This window comes from Sinocyclocheilus grahami, unplaced genomic scaffold (genome assembly GCF_001515645.1).
Source record: "Sinocyclocheilus grahami isolate Dianchi unplaced genomic scaffold, SAMN03320097.WGS_v1.1 scaffold94.1, whole genome shotgun sequence".
NCBI classification, from domain to species: domain Eukaryota; kingdom Metazoa; phylum Chordata; class Actinopteri; order Cypriniformes; family Cyprinidae; genus Sinocyclocheilus; species Sinocyclocheilus grahami.
Window position 1 is genome coordinate 516416 of NW_015505273.1, and position 22701 is coordinate 539116.

Below are 22701 nucleotides of genomic sequence, written 5' to 3' on the forward strand. Positions count from 1 at the left end.
ACACTGTTTGAAAGGGGTCCCTTTTCACTGTTGCACTGTGGTGAGGGAACAGCTGTATGTGCTACTAAGCGTGAAAGTTCCGAAACTGAAGCTGTAGAACTAATAGAACATGATGACAGAAGAACTCATCCACAATATCCACATTGACTGCCACAAATATCCACCGCCCCCTGCCATCAGCTCCCGCATCTCACACACACACGAGCGCGACTTTAGAACTAGATTTAGCAACTTTCAGACCCTTCACGCAGCTTTTTTCCATAGAATATTCATACTGACACACCTAGCGACTTTTTTGGATAAACCTTAGCTATGGTACACTTGGAAGATTTCGCCAGTGCTGTCCCGCGAACACGAGGTCTGACTTTCCCGGAGAAGTGTCACCTCTCTCGACGTCTGTTCTGTGCAGTGAGCGGCAGAGAAGCACCGCAGCCGACTCGTCAATAAATGAGTACAAAACAGCGTTTCCAAGCACCTGTCACTCACTGACTGTTTGGAATTATAAATATGAGCGTAGTTTGTCTGTTAATATCACATGCAATTTTTTGTTTGTTTTAGTTTGTTACTCAGACGCAGGCAGTGCGCGCTGCATGAGACAAAAAAGTAATACAGCCAAAACAACCGCATAGCCGATCTTTAGTGTAGATGCATGTTGATTTTATCAGACAATGCCGTGATTATAAATGAGAGTGACTCCTGGTTAACATGTATTACAAGGGGTCGTGTTTAGTCACTATTTAGTGTGGTATTTTTTGACAATATTCATTCATCAAGACAGTAAAATAGGGCATTCTAAGCCAATATACTGCAGTATTTCCTCTCTCAATCAGTAGAAAATATGTTTAACACCCAGTCATGCATGAAAAAAATAAATACCATCATGTACCGTGAAACCGGTATAATTTTGAAAAATTCTAGTCATACCGCCCAGCACTACATACATGCATGGTGCTGTTTTTTTTTCTAATTGTTTAAAGCAACTTTATTAATTATATATGGTTTATAAACATTATTTTAAACAGTATTTAAGTGGAAAATTCGAATTTAGTTTTTCAGTCATTTTGACAGCCCTACTACACACCTCACTTTTTAAGACTAAAACAAAAAAGATGGATTCATTGTTATTCTTAATTAAAAAGCACAACAACAATAAAATCGTAAGATACAATGACAAACTAGCTTACAAAATGATTATTAACAAAAACAAATAAGATGAGGCATGGCATACACCACATGCTGTATTATATACGACTAATAAATTACAGTACGTTTAGCAAACACTGAGGAATCAAATAAAATAAAATAAAAGAGTCTCCATAGCATAACGTGAGGTAAACAGCAAAGATAAGCTTTTCAAAATGAAAACAAAAAGAAAAGTAAAACTAAACTGTGACAGTGCTTGAATGTTTTTTCCCCCACAAGAATACCAACATGTTCACCTTCTCTGGTTTAAGAAGCGGTCTTTTACTTTAGCTTGAAAACCTTCCATCGTTTCCTCAATATTCGCATCATTTTTGCTGCGTGGACCTTCACGTTCGTGCCGATGCGCCGAGTATAAACCAGGCTCTACTACACTCAACCGCTGTGCAGTTCAAATGAGTAGTGCGGTTTCGTTATGCTTTCAATTTCGTTTGCCGTTTGATGTTTCTCATAAAAACAGAGACTGACTGGATGCGCCGTTAACGAAATCGCCTGTGCATTAATTTTAAATATAATTATATACAAATTTGGCAGTCGCACCAGTGCGACCTTTAAAAAAAATTTGTCGCACCAGCAGGAAAAATGGTCGCAGTCTGGAGCCCTGAAATAGGGTCATTTTAATTTCATCCAAAAGACTAATGACAATCGACTATAAAAGCTAGAATTAAAGGTTAATATGCTGCAATATTTATAGTAAGAAACTATTCTTTGTCTGGTTTCCAGGATGAAATGCTGATTCCAAACAGCAATTCCTTTACAAAAATAAACTGACACACTCTGAAACCCTTAAAGCCTGTCTGTTTTAATCTTGATTTAGAGCAAACGCACTCGACTGACAACAGCGAGTCCTTCTAGGCCAGCTCTCATCCTATTAGCGTTCCCAGCCAACAGCCGTGTTTCACACCTCTCTCTCCACAGTGTCATTGAGATAATCCTGGGACACGCTTGATTCAGCTCCTTCAGGCAAATCCAGTTAAGACACACCAGGGACACTGATAGGAAGAGCAGCACCTATCCTGCTGACCCAAATCCTTCATGCGCTCAGAAAAACGGCTGATGAAGGCAGCTGTTTTAATGGGCCATCCGAGTGTACGCATCTAATGCTGGAGAAAGGCAGTTAAAGATGGGATTCATTTTAGAGGTACACGAAGAGCAAGGAAAGGATCGGCATGCTGCAGGAGATACAATGATGGACAAACGTGTCAAATTAACGCATGTACAACTGTGGCACATTCATGGTCATGTGCACTGCAATGTGCTGCTACTCCACATATATACGGAGGAAGATATGGATGAGCAAAAAAGGCCAAGTTGCATTTATGGTCTATTCATTCAAGAACATACTATTACTGATAGCATATTACTACTTTAAAGTGCTGGTGCATACAAAATTGACATCAAGGACTATAACACTTTTTAAATGCATAGAGATTAACTTTGGGTCCTTAGTAGGGGTAACTGAACAACTCGAATATTTATAAAAAAATATATTTAAAAAAGGGGCCTTTTTGCACATCCCAATATTGTTTCATGTTCTACAAATGGGTGAAATTGACATCAAGGACTATAACACTTTTTAAATGCATAGAGATTAACTTTGGGTCCTTAGTAGGTAACTGAACAACTCGAATATTTATAAAAAAATATATTTAAAAAAGGGGCCTTTTTGCACATCCCAATATTGTTTCATGTTCTACAAATGGGTGAATTGACCACTCTAGGCCAACATCGCATGACCTACTTTAGAAAAGAGTCATGAAAAATGACTTTTAATTCAAATATAGAACAATTTGCAGCAGCACAATATCTCAATTCTCAAGCAGCTTTCCCATTAGCCTAGTCTTAGTCGTCCTGATTTGAGCAAGATAAACGGAGGTTCAAGCTTGAGCAAAGACGGTCCAGAAGAACATCAAGACCAGGGAAGGGCTGATGGGAGAAAGGATGAAGAAATTACGATAATTTACATGCTTTGGATCAGCTGTGGACCGTTAGGCAATGATCAGTACTTTTGAGTGATATTAGCACTGCATAACGGAGAAGCCACACATATGCTCGTTACTCCCAGAAGTCTGTGGTCGGGCAATCTAACTGGAGCACTAAAAATTTGGTTGGATCCATTTCCTGTAATTGCCATTGCACTCTGGTGCATTATGCCATGTCCTAATTGTGAAATCAATGATTCCATGTTTGAAAAGTGAACGTTGGCTGCGTGAACTAGCAAGACGGATACGCTATTGGAAGAAAAATGCAGTTCTCGACAGTTTTCATGAACGTCACCCAATGAAAGAATTAAGCATCCCATGTAGGGTTTCTTGAGTGATCAAACGATTAAAGAACATTTGGGAAGTTACACACATAGCAAACATAACTAAAAAACTGATAAAGGCAGCAGATAAGAAAACATACTTAAAACTCAACACGACTAAGTATATGGTAAGCTAACAGAGACAAAATATTTAAAAGTATGTTGATGATGACAAGCACGTTGCAAGTAACTTCTTGCTACTTGCTGAGAAATTCCTGAGACACCAGTATCACTGTCATGTGGCCGAGACCTTTAAAAGTTCCTTAAAGTTTCAGGTTGTACTCTGAATTTCTTACCTTACGTGGCTTGCACAAGGCTCCTTGTGTTTGACAGCCAGAAAATGTTTCTCTTGGTGAACATCTTATCCTTTCCTATACACATGCTTCTTCCCGATTGGCTGACCTCTTAAATGGGCCTGCATCAAGACAATACGCCTAAGTCCTCTAATCTTGCTGATCAAAATGACATGGTTACAAAAGGTAAGTCTCATCCTTCAGTACAGCACAACTACTCAACCCAACATGAATACTATCAGAGAGGAACCAATATGTTAAGTTTGGTGGATACGGATAGCGATTTTTATTTAGTCAATACCCGAACAATGATCTATATTAAATGTAAATATATCTTTATTTATGCATATAAAGAGACCACTGCTTGAATTGGGGGGGACCTAATATTATTGCCATTTAATATCAATCCAATAAATGTGGAAAAAAACTACTATGTAAAAAAACTTGTGCTGTCAATCAATAATTTTTTTTAAACTAATTAAAATCGCACATTTTTCTGAAATTAATTGCGATTAATCCCACCTAACATTAAAGTTTTTAAATATACTTGTTACAATAATTTCACATTCTATCTTCAAATTAATGTACAAACAACATAGACAGTATTTTTTTAATATCTGTTTAATGGTATCTCTTTTCAGTATCAATGATACCAATACTGATTTCTCTATAAAAATTGCCACCCCAATATTTAACTATTGACTATAGCCATTCAACATTACAGTATAATTGAGAGCTATTAGACTTTACATTAGACTTTAAAAAATAACTTCTAATTTAAGTGAATTTAGGGATGGGCGAAATAGCTAAAAAATGTATCAACGATATAATGTTTCCTATCGTTCGGAATCGATAATTATTGACACTTTTTTCTAACCTTTTTTAAAACAGAGCAATAGAAAAATGTTTACATTTAACCACTGTATTTTTAAATTAACTAAATTTATTGACAAACACCAAAAATATTTAGTTTTAACAGTCAAAAACAAAATTAAACTTAAACAAATATCTAATTTCTAATGTTTTATATGCAGATTAAATAGGTTAAACTTTTGGCTTGTCTCCCGAGGCCACAGGAGGGCGCAATGAGCAAAATACTGCAGCACATTAAATTGTCAATGCAAGGAAGTAACTGTTTATTAAAAACGTGCATTACATCTAAATTAACTCAAATATAATTTCGTAAATTGCATAAACAATTATGAACAAAACAGCATCACGTATTTATGCATTGCTTAAATGCATAAAATTGCTTAAAAGAGCCGAATCGCCCATCACACAGATTGCCTTTAAAGTCCGCATGAAATCAAAATTGACTATTTACTTTACTAGCGCACATTACAAGTCTTGATTTGAACAGTTAATCCATGCCAGTTAATCCGCTGGAAAAAAATGTGTGTTTTGGTAATCTTTAATCAAAATCTGAACATTTGCTTCCGCTCTGGAATGGCATTCCTTCTCGGATTACGTCAGTTTGACGGCTTGGTTAGAATATCCTTAAACACACCCCTCCAACCGTTAGTTTGCTATGAGTGAGAGACAGAGAGGAGGAGTGCCAAAATAAAACCACGCCCTCTCCTCAATATTCCGTTTCAGCTGGAAATACGTTACTACACTGAAATAAAGTCGCAGCAACTTCCGGTTCACGCAGACTTTAAAAACATATGAGACGCAGTGAAAAGAAATAAACCTCCACAAATTTGCGACGTGTTTTCTAAAAAAAAAAAACCTTTAAAATAAAACGTTTAAACTGTTTTAACTTTGCATGGCTGTCTACATCTCGTGTGAGACGTGAGTGCAGCAGTTGTATTTGTCCGTCTAGAAAATGTGCTGAAAATGCGTTCTGTGTGAATGGCTTGGTTTCGGTTTTAACCTAATCAAGATCTTCTAGGCATTGAGCTTCTATATTTCTCTAATATTTTGAATGAATAACACAGCAATGGCGCGTCTCGTGGGCTAGGCTAACAAAATATTAAACTACAACGTCACTTACATCACCGCATCTCGTGCTCCACTGATGATGCGTCCTGATGCACATCTAACATTGGATTGTACTATTTTTGCATTCAAATGCAAATGTTTATTTTAAATTCGACTAATATTCATTCTTTACTCAGAATCTCCTCATCACAGGCAGGCACAGCACTCATGTGTGTGTTTGTGCTGTCTGCATCACTCATAGCACGTGCCTATATCGTGCACTATATAGGATTTTTTCCCCCCGTTATCGAAGAAGGTGTACCGTCGATAAATATGAATGGCTTGGTTTCGGTTTTAACCTAATCAAGATCTTCTAGGCATTGAGCTTCTATATTTCTCTAATATTTTGAATGAATAACAAACACAGCAATGGCGCGTCTCGTGGGCTAGACTAACAAAATATTAAACTACAACGTCACTTACATCACCGCATCTCGTGCTCCACTGATGATGCTTCCTGATGCACATCTAACATTGGATTGTACTATTTTTGCATTCAAATGCAAATGTTTATTTTAAATTCGACTAATATTCATTCTTTACTCAGAATCTCCTCATCACAGGCAGGCACAGCACTCATGTGTGTGTTTGTGCTGTCTGCATCACTCATAGCACGTGCCTATATCGTGCACTATATAGGATTTTTTCCCCCCGTTATCGAAGAAGGTGTACCGTCGATAAATATTGATACCGTTTTATCGCCCAGGCCTAAGTGAACTTAAAACAATCTTCACATAAACCCATTATAATAAATGTCATATTTACCTGTGCCCTTCAGCAGAAATATACAGAAATTGAAGTTATCAAACACTAAATTAAATATAGATTAATCCTTAAAGCTATAAATATTATTTTTTCAGTTTTTTTTTCTTTGTCCTTTGATTAATAAACTTCACAGCAGCGGATTATTATTATTGTTTTGGCTGCTATTTCTTTAAGAGCTGCCGCTGCTGAACGTGGCATGGATCTGACACGCATCATATTTTCTCAACTCTTTTTACCTTTTCTGACCCACTTCAGGTCTTAAAGTCTATATTAATGAGCTGACGAGTTAAATTGGGTGTGTTAGATGAGTGAGACAGTGCTGGGCTGCTCCAGGACAATTTTGAAAACCATTTCAGAGACATATTCTTAAATGTTACCCTAGCCCCGCCCCTGCGTTAATTGTGTTAAATATTTTTTACGCGTTAAACTGAAAAAATTCAAATCGCCTGCGTTAACTCTTCATGGTTCTATTCAACTATTCAAAGTTCTGCGAAAATTAATCAATTTTGCCATCACTAGGGATGCAGCGATTAACTGGTTTCGCGATTAACCGCGCTTTAAAACGTCACGGTTAATTAATCGTAAAGGTTCCGCTAAACCGAGTGTTTCTGTTACACAGAACGGAACTGTTGCAGCTTGCGCAAAACGAAAAAAGTTACACTAGTGGTGCACCAGCTTAAATTGACGTGCTTATCAGAGGCACGGAGGCTACTACATGCATTAGATGAACTGTGACAGAGGAACTAAACAGCGAAGCTTTATTTCCACCAGAGAAATGCTTGTCGATAGTATGGGACCATTTTGGGTACACCAAGAATGACCAGGGTGTCATTTAAATATTGATGTAAAAACTGCTGCTAAAGAGCGAATACATAAGGGATAATGCACGGCTTGCTGTACATTGAACGATTTTAATGCACGACGTGAAGATAAGGACCACCTGACGCGAAGCATTTACGACTGAAAACTACTGCGTGCGACTGAAAATATTTTAGGAGCACCAGTGCGACTGACCCGAATGAGTAATGTATCAAAGACATATCTCACGAATCCTTTCATAAGCAAAGTGTAGACAGGGTGTAAATAAGAGATTTTTTTTAAGAATTTGACAAAAGATGACATACTTTTAATAAAGTTAGAGAAGTCAAATATCGCCTCGTAATGGAAAGGCTACTTTTTGATAAAATTTTGGATAATTGTTTAGAAGGTGCTCCTAAAATTTTTTAGTTTTTTTAAGTAATTTTTATTTTTTAAAAGAAAAGTAAGCGTAGAGCCCTGCTACCTGCATCTGTGCGTCTCTCCAGTAGGCTATTTAATCTATTTTATTAATAAAAGTTACAGGGCAGCATTCTCAAAAAGTTTGTGTCCTCCTGAATGTTTGTACACGTGCGCAGCACGATCTCCGATCTCAAAAACCAAAATAATAGACATGATTTTCTCAGGCCACATGTAAAATCACATGAATAATTATAATGATTATTAAAATTAATAGGCTATGTATGGATGACACTTGATTACAATATTTCAGTTTATTTCCATCATTAGTAACAGTCTCCCCTGTGGGACAAATAAAGTCAATATTAATAATAGGCTACTTCATTAACTTTGTTATTTACTATCCCGGTTGTAGTATTATTCATAAGTAAAAACCAACAATATTTTTTTTCACCATGTTTCCAAAGTCTCTACCCCAGGTCCAAAAGAAATTTAAAGAATGTACAAACTGAAAACATTAAATACTTTTGCGATCTATTTCCATTTGTTATTTTCAAAAGAGAAATACTGTCATGGATGTTTACAGAGCAGACGTCACCTTTTTTTAATTCCAATGGGAGAGATGGACTTTTATTTGTCTTTTCTATTATTATTTTTTGCTGTATTGTTGGTTACGGTGTTATTTCTGTTTCAAAAGCCAGCAATAAATAACACTTTAATATCTAAAGAGTGTTCATGTGATTTTATACATTAGTAATGTTGGGAAATGAATAAATGCATAATCATCATAATCGCAAAACCATGATTATTCCTCAGACAATAATCGTACCAACAAAATATATAACCGTTGCATCCCTAGACATAACAAAAAAAAACTAATTTTAAAATGTAATATCTTCCTTTGAAATCGCAGCATAGAAAAGCTTAAAATGAAAAAAGGCCCTGAAAACAAAAGCAGAAAAAGATTTATAATTTTATTAGAAAACAGCATAGAAGTAAAAGCAAAAAATTAACTCAAATACTTAAAAAAAATTTTTTTTTTTAAAACTCCGATATTAACAGCTTCCAATATTGACCTAATCATGCTAATGCAGATCACCTTTAAAAAGTAAAACAAAAATGAACCGCTGATGACCATTTATGAACTATTTAGAACAATTTTTTCATTGAAAACAAAGAATGGAAATAATAAGCCTGGACATAACAGGCTTACAGTATCAGGTTAATCAGAACGATGCTGACCATTTAAAAAGGAAGATATAACAAATATTGGCTGATACTGATATTGTCATCAATATACACAAACATGATGTAGTTCAGTGTTACAAAGCCACATCATGAGTAGGGTTCACCTCTTATTGTCTGCTAAAATTAAACTTCATTATGCATAAATACTGAATATTCTGTGCCAAAGCAGGGCTAATTTTTGGGAGCGGTCGCACTGGCGCGACCACCGCGTTGTCCAACTCATAAGCGCTGCCATTTCTGTTACATTTGAGAAACATCAAACAGCAAATGAAAAGAAAGGTAAACTAAACCGTTTATCAGCTCGGACCACAACGCAAACAAACTTGCCCGAGCTCAAAACAACTTTACTCAGGAGCCAAAGTTGAGATCGCAACACTGTTACTGCACAGATGCAACAGTGCTGCGAGATCCAGTGAGAAGCGTTTGAATTCGCCGCAAAATGATAAGGTTGCTGCAAGATCATGTGAGAATCATTCAAATTCTGCACAGAATTCTGTCATAAACAGTGCTGACACACGTCAGGAAACCAGAAGTGGTAACAACTGTAACCATGGTATTGTGGTAGAAATAGTCGAATGCATTACATCATTCATTTCAGGGTTTGTACAACTGTTTGAGAGAGAAATTCAAGCACTTTTCAATGACTTTCAAGCATTTAACAACTATTTCCAGCACTTTAAAGCTCTAAAATTATCCAGTTTGAATGTTATTTTTAATGGGATGACCAAAATATACTTTTATGGTCAAACACTTATGTAAAATAAAATAAAAAATACATCAAATCACAATTATAACCAGTAGACGGCAGCAGATGAGCATTTATTGGCTTATCAGTCATTAATTTCTGCTTTTTATTTATATTTTGAAATTATAAAATCACTATTATAAAATATCAAATCATCAAGAAATCAGATTTTGTCAGAATTTTACACTTTTTTTGTGCATGAAGTAAGAAAAGTCACAAAGTGCCTTGAAAAAAAAACTTTTCTTCAATTTGCTACTAAATCACACAATCACTGCAGTTGGTCAGTTCCATATACTAGAAGAATAATGGTACATTTAATAAGAGTGAAATGTATACATTTTCTATATACATTTTAGATTTTGCACCCGTTACTGTTGTTAATAAAAGTAAATTTTGTATGCATCTTAACTCAAGCTTAGTGTTTCTGTCTAATCTGTATAAACAATAAATAAAAGAAAAATAAACATGTAATATTATTAGTAACTGCACTTATTAAAGCAAAGCATTTTCTGATTAAATTATCTAAGTCGTGATAGGGGAAGTCGTGGCCTAATGGTTAGAGAGTCGGACTCGTAACCCAAAGGTTGCGGGTTCGAGTCTTGTACCGGCAGGGATTGTAGGTGGGGGGAGTGAATGTACAGTGCTCTCTCCCACCTTCAATACCACGACTGAGGGGCCCTTGAGCAAGGCACCGAACCCCCAACTGCTCCCCAGGCGCCGCAGCAAAAAATGGCTGCCCACTGCTCCGGGTGTGTGTTCATGGTTTGTGTGTGTTCACGGTGTGTGTGCACTTTGGATGGGATAAATGCAGAGCACTAATTCTGAGTATGGGTCACCATACTTGGCCACATGTCACTTCACTTCACTTAACATCTATATTTTAATACTCCCACACACCACTCCCAGCGCTACCAAACCTGCTCCTGGCGCCACCATCTGTAGAACATAGTGGCGCTTGTGCCATTTGTTAGTCTGGAGCCCTGCAAAGAATATTATACCAGATATATACCAGAGTATAAGATAGCACAAAGCAAAGTCGAATAGTTGAATGCAGTAAGCATCAACATGTGTTAGCAGAGCTCAATCTCACCCTCTCAACTCTCAACAAACACTTGATCAGAGTCAGCTGACTGCAGGACAAAAAGAGAGCTGTAAGAAATGGCCTAAAGGTGCCATAGACAGCGTATTTGCAGGTCACTTTAGGGCAAATCTTTCTTAGATCCTTTTAGAAAACATTTCACCAAAACTTTTGTAAATGATGCAAACGCGCTAAAAGTGTTTTACTTGACAACGCACATTGCCGCTGATCTCCAAACAGAACTTTATTCTGTCAACATAAATTACTTCAACTGTTAGAGGATGATGCAGCTTATTAGGCATTAACAGAAGAAAAATAAAATGCATATCGCTAAAGCTGGATCATAGGAAAGACAGTAACCAGCACTATCACTATCCAAGCCTCTAATCCTAAAAGCTAAAATCCATGTACAGTAAAATCTGTAATCCCTCTCAGTGTCACTCATGGAAAAACAGCTGGCCAGAGCTGGGCTTGCAGTCTAAGAATTTGTGGGACAGTTTTAGGAGCTTGCACTCTGAATTTAACCAATTACTGAACTTTTATTACTCGTCTTAATTAGGGATGTAACGACTCACTCAACTCACGATTCGATTCACAATTTTTTTTTAACAAAATGAGATTTAAAGGGATCATATGATGTTGCTAAAAAGAACATTATTTTGTGTATTTGATGTAATGAAATGTGTTTATGCGGTTTAAGGTTAAAAAAAACATTATTATCCACATACTGTACATTATTGTTTCTCCTCTATGCCCTGCCTTTCTGAAAAACGTTGATTTTTACAAAGCTCATCGGTCTGAAAAGCGAGGTGTGCTCTGATTGGCCAGCTATCCAGTGCGTTGTGATTGGCCGAATACCTCAAGCGTGTGACGGAAATGTTACGCCCCTTACCATACTGTGATACCCTGTCCGGCCAGAGCGACGAGACAAAAAAAATGTAAAACCCATTATAAACGAGGCATTTGTTGCATCCAGTGGGGACATAATTACGGATTATAATGACTGATAAATGACTTACTGTCTTTTTACGCGTTGCGTTGTATTGCGCCGCGTAAACAAAACCATGTCTGCATTTGTGATCAGAGAAATGACAAACAACAAGTGCTACTCTACACTGCTCAGAACTCGCGTTTGAATTATCAGTGGCAAATCCTTTATATTTAAAAAACGTACTTACAGAGTCAGAACAGCCGGCATTGTAGTCTACTCTCCCAGGATCAGTAAACAGTCCTCCATAAAATGTGCTGCACACATCTGAATATTTGGGTTGAACTGTTCTGGAACAGTGTTGTAAATAGGGTAAACGTACCTATTAAGCTAACCAGAATCTACATTGAGACATTTTTAGTGCACAAGATATTGGTTTCAGTACAAAAAGTTATGTTAAAATAAAAGATTAATCTCTCACACAAAAATATATACATTTTAAATGACAAAAGCATTTCAATTAAGATATACATCATTAAATGCAAAAAGTCCAGCTGTGCTTAATGGGTAACCCTTTAAGCACACCCCTATTCCCATTAAGCTCACATCATGTTTTATTTAAAATTCTTGTTTATTTTAAACAACCTTTTTAAAGAATAATTGAAAAAAAAATTTGGGGAATGTACAAAGTCAATCACAAAAAAAACAGAACACAAAAATCAAGCAACAAGGCATTCCATTTGATCGGTTATATAATGAAGTATCATTTAAGCACATTGCAACATCTAGACTAGTCCATGTTCAGCTAAGTAACACAAATTCAAAAATCAAATAAAACAAACCAATAAAACATTTCATTCACGGGATGAACACAGAAACTAGCCTCATTATGAAGCCTCTTATTAAATGGATGTCAACTTATCTATAGTCTCTTAAGGCTGGAATACACTACACAATTGTTGCCCTGATTTTCCACAGATTTACAGTCTGGAGAAGTTCACAGTAGTTGCCAAAGTTCAGAGCCAGTCTGCAGATTTGAGTTGACAGATTCCACAGAAAATCAATTAACTTAACTTAAAGTGACAACCATCAGTTTATATTTAAAGTTTATGAAGTATTTACATAGACGTTCAACGTGGAAGAGCTTAAAGAGAGCACACTGAGCTTAATGGGAGCAGAAGCAATTTTTTTATAAATTTCACGTAATATTTATCAAAATGACAAGATTTTGCAAAATAAATATAGGTCATGTATTAAGTTTATACATATTTTATTATGAAAAAACTACTATTAACAATATCTATATATTGAAATAATACTTTGTCTTATTGATGTCACATTGAAGCGGTGTGATTTTCACAGTAGAGTACCCTTTAAGCTCACCTTAAAATAATATGAAATCTTTAAAAAATACTGCAGTATAGTAGACCAGCAATAAACTGTTAATTTTTAATATTATGGATGTAAAAGTACTAACCAGTAATGCCTGTGAAGTAATATATTAGCGTACCACACAATCTTATACAGCTAGTCAGCTAACTGTGTTCTGTAGCATCTGCACTATGTTGCTAAAACTATCTTTTGGATCTAACTGTAATTATTACCCACATCCAAATTCCAGGTTATAGTCTTCAAAAGTCTAAAAATTAATCTCTAAAATTTTACAATAAATAGTGAAACTTACCCAAAATAAAGGCTTAAATATATTAAAAATGCACATTTAAAGGGTTCCTCTTTTGGTGAAAGTTTTCAGACAGCTTTCAAAATGGCCACCAGACAGTGTGAACGCATGGAAAACCATATCTCAGTGTGCAATGATCTGATTGATTTGAAATTACAGGAGGTATGTAGTAAAAAAAACATCAATTTGTTAAGACATCAAGTATGATAATAAATTTTTTCTTTTTATAATCTGAGCTCAAATATGGAAGTGTGCTTAATGGGTACATGAGCTTAATAGGTACGTTTACCCTACAACTTAACCACTCATTTCTAGTCGTGTCCTCTTTTGGAAGGCCAAACAAAGTAGTTTCGCTTTCACAACGAGAAACACAGCGTCTTCACGACATGGCAGCAGCAACAATACTACAGCGAGAATAAAAGTTACGCCTTCTTTTTTTGCGTGAACATTTGGGCGGCCTTATGCAAATCTTCCCACATAGTGAGGTAGTTTTAGGTAGGCGTGGTTGACTCTTAACTTTTATAAAGAATATCTCTTTGGATTTGAGACTTTAGTCTTTGCAATTTTACAGATCTTCTTTATGCACCAAGAGCTTGTAACACTCCAAAGAGAAACGAAAAATTGAAATCGCATCATATGACCCCTTTAAGATTAATTATTAAATTAAATGTGTCCTTTTATTATTGCTTGGACAAAATACTGCACGTTTCTTTGTGAAATTGAAATATAACACTATAATAATATACTTAAAAGCACTTGTAAATTATTGCTCTTTTGTTGGTTTTGATTGCTTCAATTCATTTGTTAGTCGCTTTGGATGAAAGGCTAAATAACAAAATTTTAATATAATGTAAATGTAAATAACAAAACTAAATTGAAATTTTAAAACAAGCCCCAAATCAAATAAATAAGTAACACAAATAAAAGAAATCTCTTCATATAAACAAACTAAGGCTTTGTCTGAGCTCTTTCCATTTAAAATTAGAGGCAACCCCTGCATTTTAATCACGATCCAAACAAAGATGCTGCATACATGTAACATGAGCAGTTTTTAATCTAATTTTGATTGTATAATTTCGAAATTTGAAGTAAAAACAGAATGGTTTGACTTCAGTTTTGTGAAACTATGCATAAAAAATATCTGCATGAAACAAACAGCAGACGAGCTGAATGAGGCTCTTAAAGCGTTTCCTTGGTTTTCGCTGTAAACAAAGCAGCGCTGCACTTATGAACATTAAAATGCATTATACAGAGGCAAGAAAAAATGAAAAAAATACCATTGAAAGACAGCAAGTCCCCCTCAGACATACATTCATATAAACTCCTACCCCTAATTAAATCGCGATTTGTTTAGCATCTCAACCGATTTGAATCTTCACATTTAAATCGATTTTCAACCGGCTCGCGGTTAATCGTTACATCCCTAGTCTTAATGAATTCTACATATATTTTAGGCAGAAAAGATGACAAATGAAGTTGCTTCAGATCCACATTACAGGAATCACCTTTAAGGAAAACTTGAAAAATGCTTCAAACTAGAATTAGGAGAAAGATATATAGTGATTTTAAATGAACAATCTCAACATCTGAATGACTGCATGACAAATGGGTGTCAACATGTAAATAAAAAAATTATATTCAGAAACTCCATTATCTGAACAGAAATCAATTTTGCCATCATAGCCCTTCCCTTCTCCGCTTCTAAGGCATCCAATGGGAATCAAATTGTTGCTTTTTAAGTTACTCACAATTACAAAAATAAATTACAAAAAGTGAGTATTCTAGGGCTGGGTTTTCACATTCAAATTTCACGATTCGATTCTCATTCACAAGCTTGCGATTCGATGCGATTCAATATCGATTATTTTTGGATATATATCAGGTACATGCCAAATTTTGCTGTACACAATTGCTGTAAAACAAATGCTGTAAAATATACATGAGTCAGTTGGTACTACATTACTATAATATTGATGGTTAAAATTGACTGATTTGTTCAAATTACACCTAATGAAGTTTTTTAAATAATAGTTACAATTACATAATATTTCTACTTCAATTCGTTTTTTGAAATATAGGCCCAAACAATGGTGGCTGTCATAAAAACTTGATGGATTTATTCAAACATAAACTAAACATTGTAGAACAATAAATATTTATAATGAATATATTATATGGTGCATATATTTAGCAAAACGACCCTCTCTGCAGTTTATTTTTCTATCTGACTAATGAGTTTATGGTCACGAATATGTTTTTTTCTGAGGTAAATGCGTTTAAAAGCCGTTATATTGACGTCTTTGCGAGGCTGAAACACTGATTGAGCGATTACATGAGACAGGATACAGATTGTAAAGTTGTACTCTTTCTTTTAACTTACCTTCGGATGTTTAGTCATGTTTATTTTGTGTTGAAGCTGGTATTAATGTGGAGGAGATGATCAGTTCATGTGCACCTCGCGCTGCCGCATCTGTTGAACTGAGGGCTACAGCGATCGGTCACTCCACATTAAACAGCGCCAAAATGGCATTTATTGTTTGAATACTGCAATACAATGGAAAGAATTTGAAATTTGAGACTTTGTTTCATATTAAAAGTACCAAAGCACAATGCTTATTGCGATATATTGGATGGGAAGTGCCCTTTAACGTTCCGTCCATTAACTGAAAACAGGCTAGACCAATCGATTCTTGGGATTTAAGAATTGATATCGTTCCGTAAAAATGAGAATCAATTAATTTTTTACCCAGCCCTAGTGTATTCAATTCAAAATTGTCAAGCAAACAATGCAGATCACACATAACCCATTCAGAAGGATTTCCAACATGTAAATGCCTATAGATTACAAGTAATGCGTTAGAAAATATAACATTAAATTAAAAATGAACACTGAATATAATAAATACGACAAATGTATATCAACTTGAACTGAATATGAATTCAAGGGAACCAACTCGGATGGACAAAAAGCAGGATGTTTGCTAGGCTTTCACAACTATAAAATCAATATTGGCAGTGCAGCACACATTTTGCTTTCGTTTCAAATTAATAAACCTTATAAATTCGCATTAACTAAACAACACATGCTATCGTGAGCGTTATGTGCATTTTAATACAGAAATCTCTACAGATAAAACATCAGCAGAAGTGCAGAGCACTGAATAGCACGAGTTAAAAACAAAAACGCACTCGAAATACTATTCGACAGGCGATTATTTCACAATTCATTTCGCGTAAAATGATAGACGTGCAGCTTTAGTGCACTTACACATGAAGAGCATTTATTCCCAAAATGCATCAACTTTTGCATCGGATTATTTACGCCGTGTTTACAGCGGTACGGTGCATTTCCTCGCCGTTTCAGCGGGTTACAGCAACGGCATGCTGATAAGAGTGCGGAGAGGGAAGCCGGAGAGAGGCTACGGACGCCATCTTGTTCTTGGGCCCCACATTGAAGAATTCATTGATTCCGTTTATTTATTCATGAACGGTGTTCCTTTATCTAAATGCCAGCGAAGAGAAAAGCAAACTCGATCGGTAGGGGAAAAAAGGAGGGGGCGCAACATATTTATCCCATAGCCTATATTTCCCCGACCAATCCCTTTAATAGTGACCTCAATACTAAGCTGCTCGCCCGTTCTTAAAATATTCCAGCAGCGATAATAAAGGCCATCAGGCTCCATTCATTCCGCGTATCTGAAGAGCCGCGGCGCTTTTTGCTGCATTACTGTGATAAATGTTGGCCGGGTCGCAGGAGAAAACACATTTAACATGGCTTTACCGTCAGCAAAAGCAGTTTAGGGAGGATCGCAGTGGAGCATCACTGAGATGTCGGGGAGGGAGGCAGTGTACCTTTGTACCTGACCAGCAAGGCCTTTTAAAAAGAGACTTAGGAATAGTTAAGGAAATCCAATTAGGTTGTTTTAAAGTCTAGTTAAAAGCAGCAGTGCACACTTAATGCAATAAAGACTTACACGCCAAGTCTCTTAAATGTACACTGGGATTCATGTTAAGCCATTTGGACTCACATAATAAATCAATTTGCACGCAAGTTAAATATATAAATAAGACACGCACACACTAGAATTGCTGGTAATATTCAGCCAGATGGTGCAGATTGTAATACACGATCGGGTGAAGAAATAAATGACTAATCTTTATTTACCGACTGCAATTCGATCAATATTCAACATCCAGTACACGGCAATGTCTCGACCAGCCCTTGGCGAGCAAAAATCCTCGATTCTGTAACACAGAGGAAGGCCTAGCTGGGTTGAAAAGCCGAATATTTCGCCAGCAGAAGCTCCAGTAATTAGCCAGTTAGCTTACAGATCAGCCTCTCAACCAAAACCCTTACCACCCTTGCCCAAAATCAACCTTTGATGCTTTTAAAATGTCCCTAAGCACCACATGACCGATTTCTCACAATCCTCGATCGGTTTAATTTCTGAGGTAACGTTAACGCCGTTTTTAGATGCTAGCAAGCGGACTCCATTCACGCCATAATAACGAATTGAGCGATTAAATGCACTACAAATCCATATTAGAAAAGCATAAACGTACATAACTGTTTAAAATAGCTGTTTTTGGTCGATTTGCCTGGCATTGTTGTCTATGTAAATCGGTCGGCTAGCCGCTAACGTTACCTGCGCCTCACCCCACCCCCCTTCATTCTCTATGGTGACCAGCATTTTATCCAACAAATTCGTCCGTTTTAAACGAAACAACCAGTTCCACACACTTGAAATAAACATATAGTGTCCCATACCTGTTCTCAGTCGTAAATGGCCTTTGTTTATATGGCATTGACCGAAAAAACCGATAGTGTGGCTGTCAAATCCACGCATCAACGAACAAGACGAGCTAGCTCGCTAACTAGCAGCGGGAGAAGTACCGAGTCCACTTCCACAGCGACAAAACTCGCTCCAGCGGGCGGGAAATGAGCCTGTTTGAGGGGGGATCTCAACTGCGATGAAAAACTGCAGTCATAAATGTCCGGTTGCAGACTTTGGTCAACTAATAAGTCCGTCGGTGGCCACTTCCCGTTGCCTTCCTTGAAGGAGCACTTCTCTCCAGTTCAGTTCACCTCTCATCCGGCCATCAGACGGAGATGGGCGCGGTAACCCTGCAGTCTGCTCTGGGAAACCCCACGCCGCCGCGAGCGACAAGAGCCGCGCGCTTACGCAGGAATGGAATTGACAGAAACATTTCCAAGCCAATTTAGCAACGTTAGTACACACAGCTGCACTAAGGTTATTTACATTGCATGTTTGTCATTATACAACAGACATACCACTATAACGTAAACTTATAAATTACACTTGAGCAAAGACTTGTAAGGAAGAAGACTGTGGCTAGATGTCACACTTTTTTACTCCAGAAAATATTTTTCTGTGAGTTTATCTACATTTATAGGCACACAACTTAAAGACATGAATATAAAAGGCAATTGAACGTTTCCACCCTTATCATTAAAAAAGAAAAAAGTTATTTAACAGATGTTGGCCTTTTGTGACAACATGCCCCAATAGCCATGTAAGTTTTTATACTACGGAAGCCTGCCATTAAAAGGGGTCAAATCTACCTTGATTATATCCTCATGAGAACCAGAAATAAAAAGCTTTGTGAATTTAGTATTTCTTCATGTCATTACATTTTTAGAGCATAAGAAAAAAAATGGTAAAATAACATTTTTGAAAAAGTACATTTTATTCGTAAGTTATGCTGTGTCCTCTGTAGAGGACACCAGGACTCAGTTTTTCTAAAAATAAAATGACAAGAGTAGACATGAAAAGGCAAAAACAATGGGAATTTTTTTTAAATCACCAATCAATTTTTAGTTTTTTTTTAATATAACTAACTTTAAGGATGGTTCTCAACTATGTTATAAAATATATAGCAAAATTATTTGATATACCATTTTGCTTCACGCAATATGTCTGTAAAAATTCCATAAACTGGTTTTCCCATTAAGCACAATGTTATCTATACGCTGTATCTAATTTGCATATTAAAGTGCTGTTGGGACAGCATGTTGAAAAAAGAAGTGTAATAATGGGAGTAGTAATTGGCCAGATTTTCATAATAATATCTAATATTTCATAAGAATATTGATATATAATTTGTTTTCCTATTCAATTCTTTTGTCTCCCAAAATGTATAATAAACATGCTTTTAGTCCTGGTGTCCTCTACAGTGGACATGTATAAAATGATGTCCTGTTTCATAACAGGAAGTCATATTTTGATTTGAAACCCCATAACATTTTCCTGAGATGTTGATTTATGACAAACAATTTGAAAATTAATCAGATTTAAATTATAATTACAAAATATTATCATATTTCCATAAGGATGTACAGTTAATGTCAGCCATTTTTAAAAACCAAGGAGAGGGAGTGGTCTCGGTGAAACATCCAATCGTTTGGTATCTCTGGAAAGCCCTGAATGTGCTCCGTACAGGACATCCAGACTTAAAACTGTGACGTGTGAGGTCTCAGAGAAAAGAGGCAAAAACTCCATAGCTGGGTCTCAGGAGGATATAGTTGACTCTCTGAATGTATTCAAGTAGGGTTTTGAACAATGTGTTTGAAACCAGTATTTGACATGTGACAACTAGCCCCATTCTCCTCATATAACAACAAAAACAACAACAAAAGAGAAAACCAAATTGAAACTAAACTTCAAATAGTGGAGGAAAAGCTTTAATTTTGTTTGAAGGCTGTTGAAATGATGTTTTTCAGTGCAATAAAGTGATGCTCCTAATGGGAGGTATAGTAGTGCCATGGTACATTTTAGTACTTGTTAGTGTTAAACATGATATTAACATGTCCAGTGAGTCATGCAGTACGTTGGTATTCATTTGTTAGTTTGTTGACCATCGCTGACCAAGGTTTTTGCATTGTATTTCAAGGCACTTCAAAGAATACCTTGGTATTATATTCCCAAAACTAATAATACCAGAGCATTTTAACACCTCTTTTAGTGTTGAAACCAAGAATTACGGGAACTTCAAGCAATTATGTGATGCTTTTAAGAAGTATTTTCACCAACCTTATAGTGACAATGAGAGGAGCTTTGGTAAAATTATACAGAACTTCTTTTTAGTTCACTAGATTCGGGCCCTGAGTCATTAATGTTTCACAGTGACATGGCGTCATGAATATCTACAACATGAAACAGATGTTCTGCTTCCCTTTTCAGCTGACATTACAACACTTATTTTTCATCCTTCCTCTCAAACCACCTGTCATATAGAGATGATTAAATGTCCAGTTGATCTCCAATGGATAAAAACAAGTCCCTTCCTTTATTTTTAGTTTCCTGGTGTACTCAGAAATATGTCACAATATGGATGTAAAATGATTGCTAATGACATTGCATGTCAACTTTAATGTGCTCAAAGAGTTATTTGACATATATTTTGCAGTTGACAGCTGGGATTCACCAGATAATATCCTGTTTGGTGAAAAATGTTGTTTTTACCTTCATACTATTCATACCATCTGACTGAACATTTAGCACAATAAAGTCCATTTTAGACTTAATGGTAATGTGAATTAAGAGAGAAAAGAAAAGAAAATAATGTCACGATGCAAAGAAATTGTAAAGGTACCCAATAGTTTTCCTTTTCTTTATAAAAACAACATATAATTTCTTATTTTGAATATGACCTATATTAAATCTCACAAAACCTGTCAAAAACATGCCGAAGTCATGTTATTATGTGATTTTCATATTCATTACCATAATAATATCATCAGTATTTATTGTATGCTACTATTTAAAGGGGTCATATGATGCGATTTCAAGTTTTCCTTTCTCTTTGGAGTGTTACAAGCTCTTGGTGCATAAAGAAGATCTGTAAAGTTGCAAAGACTAAAGTCTCAAATCCAAAGAGATATTCTTTATAAAAGTTAAGAGTCAACCACGCCTACCTAAAACGGCTCGTTCTAACACCCCCCCACATATCTACGTCACTATGTGGAAATATTAGCATAATGCCGCCCAAATGTGCACGCAAAGAAAGAAGGCGTGGTTTCAGGAACAGCAGTCGTGTTGATGCAGCATGACAGGGAGACGCTGTGTTTCAGTGCGAAAAGCAAAAGCGCTTTATTTGGCCTTCCGGGAATTCTGACTTTGCTATGACAATCTGGCGCTTCTGAATCAGCGACTGTAAGTATGTTTTGTTATTAGTTTAAGTATTTGCTATTGACTGTTCAAATGCGGAGTTTTGTGCAGCGCAGAGAAACGCATCGTGTGTGTGTGTGAGGGGAACAGGGTCACATCACAGGAGAGTGAACTGTCTGTCAGAAATCACAGCACGTCAGCTGTCTTAACCGCGGCTTGTGTACTGCATCATCACTGTGTCTGTCACGCAACTCTGTTGCCCTTTCGGGCTTGAACTGATGGTAAAACTAACGACATTATTAACTGTCTTGATATTTACTTTGAAAGCTGAAGCTCGCGATTATGGTAAGGGGCGTTACATTTCCGACGAGTGCTTGCGGTGTTCGGCCAATCACAATGCACTGGGTCAGCTGGCCAATCAGAGCAGACTGCGCTTCTCAAAGGAGGGGGCTTTGTTGAAAATGAAGTGTTTGAGAGTGGCGGGGCATAGAGGACCTACAATAATGTACAGTATTTGAAAAATAATGTGTTTTTTGAACATTAAAGCATGTCAACATATTCTGTTAAACCAAATACACAAAATAATTATCTTAAAAATAGCATCATATGACCCCTTTAATGCTGCAGTCCGTAAGTTTTGCCTCTTTGTCGCCATCTCTGTTTGAAAACCTGAAATTGCTGCTGTGTGCGGAATTATCTTCCTTGCGTGGGTTGTGTGGCGGCGCAGATGAATCGAATGTTTTGAAGAGTATTTGTGGCAGACAGTCACCGCACTGGTGTGGATATTGTACTTTTGTCACAGTGTTGGTTGTGGTGCCCTGGACTGGCCACTTGAGGGCGCTCTGTCTGTTTAGCTTTAATATCCATTATGCTGCATGTTACATAGTCTAAAGTTTATAATATTTTAGATGATAATTTTATGTATTTTGTCTGAAAAAGACACTTAAGGAATGTGCAGTCAGATCACATGTAGGACTTTTTTTTTTAATCTCTGAAGATAATTGCTTACATTTATTATCTTGTAACTAAGGATTATATTTACTCTGTATCCCCTCCTCTTAGCACGTTAGACAGTTAATTTGAGAGCAGTTTGGCCTGTGTTTCATAAACAGACATATAAGAGGATTAGAGTGG

General features: G+C 36.4%; 1 protein-coding gene across 2 annotated transcripts in view; it reads right to left on the reverse strand.

Annotated features, from left to right (window-relative positions):
* The window catches only part of LOC107587571 (guanine nucleotide-binding protein G(I)/G(S)/G(T) subunit beta-1), a 33094-nt gene extending 14480 nt beyond the window's left edge, over nucleotides 1–18614 (reverse strand). Inside the window, exon 1 of one of the 2 annotated variants that reach the window (XM_016275391.1) lies at nucleotides 18207–18614. The gene's annotated coding sequence lies outside the window, so the exon portion shown is untranslated. Of the gene's footprint in view, nucleotides 1–3801; nucleotides 3898–18206 lie in introns of those variants that run through there. The other variant, XM_016275390.1, reaches the window with a different exon arrangement.
* Between the last annotated feature and the right edge of the window lie 4087 nt (nucleotides 18615–22701).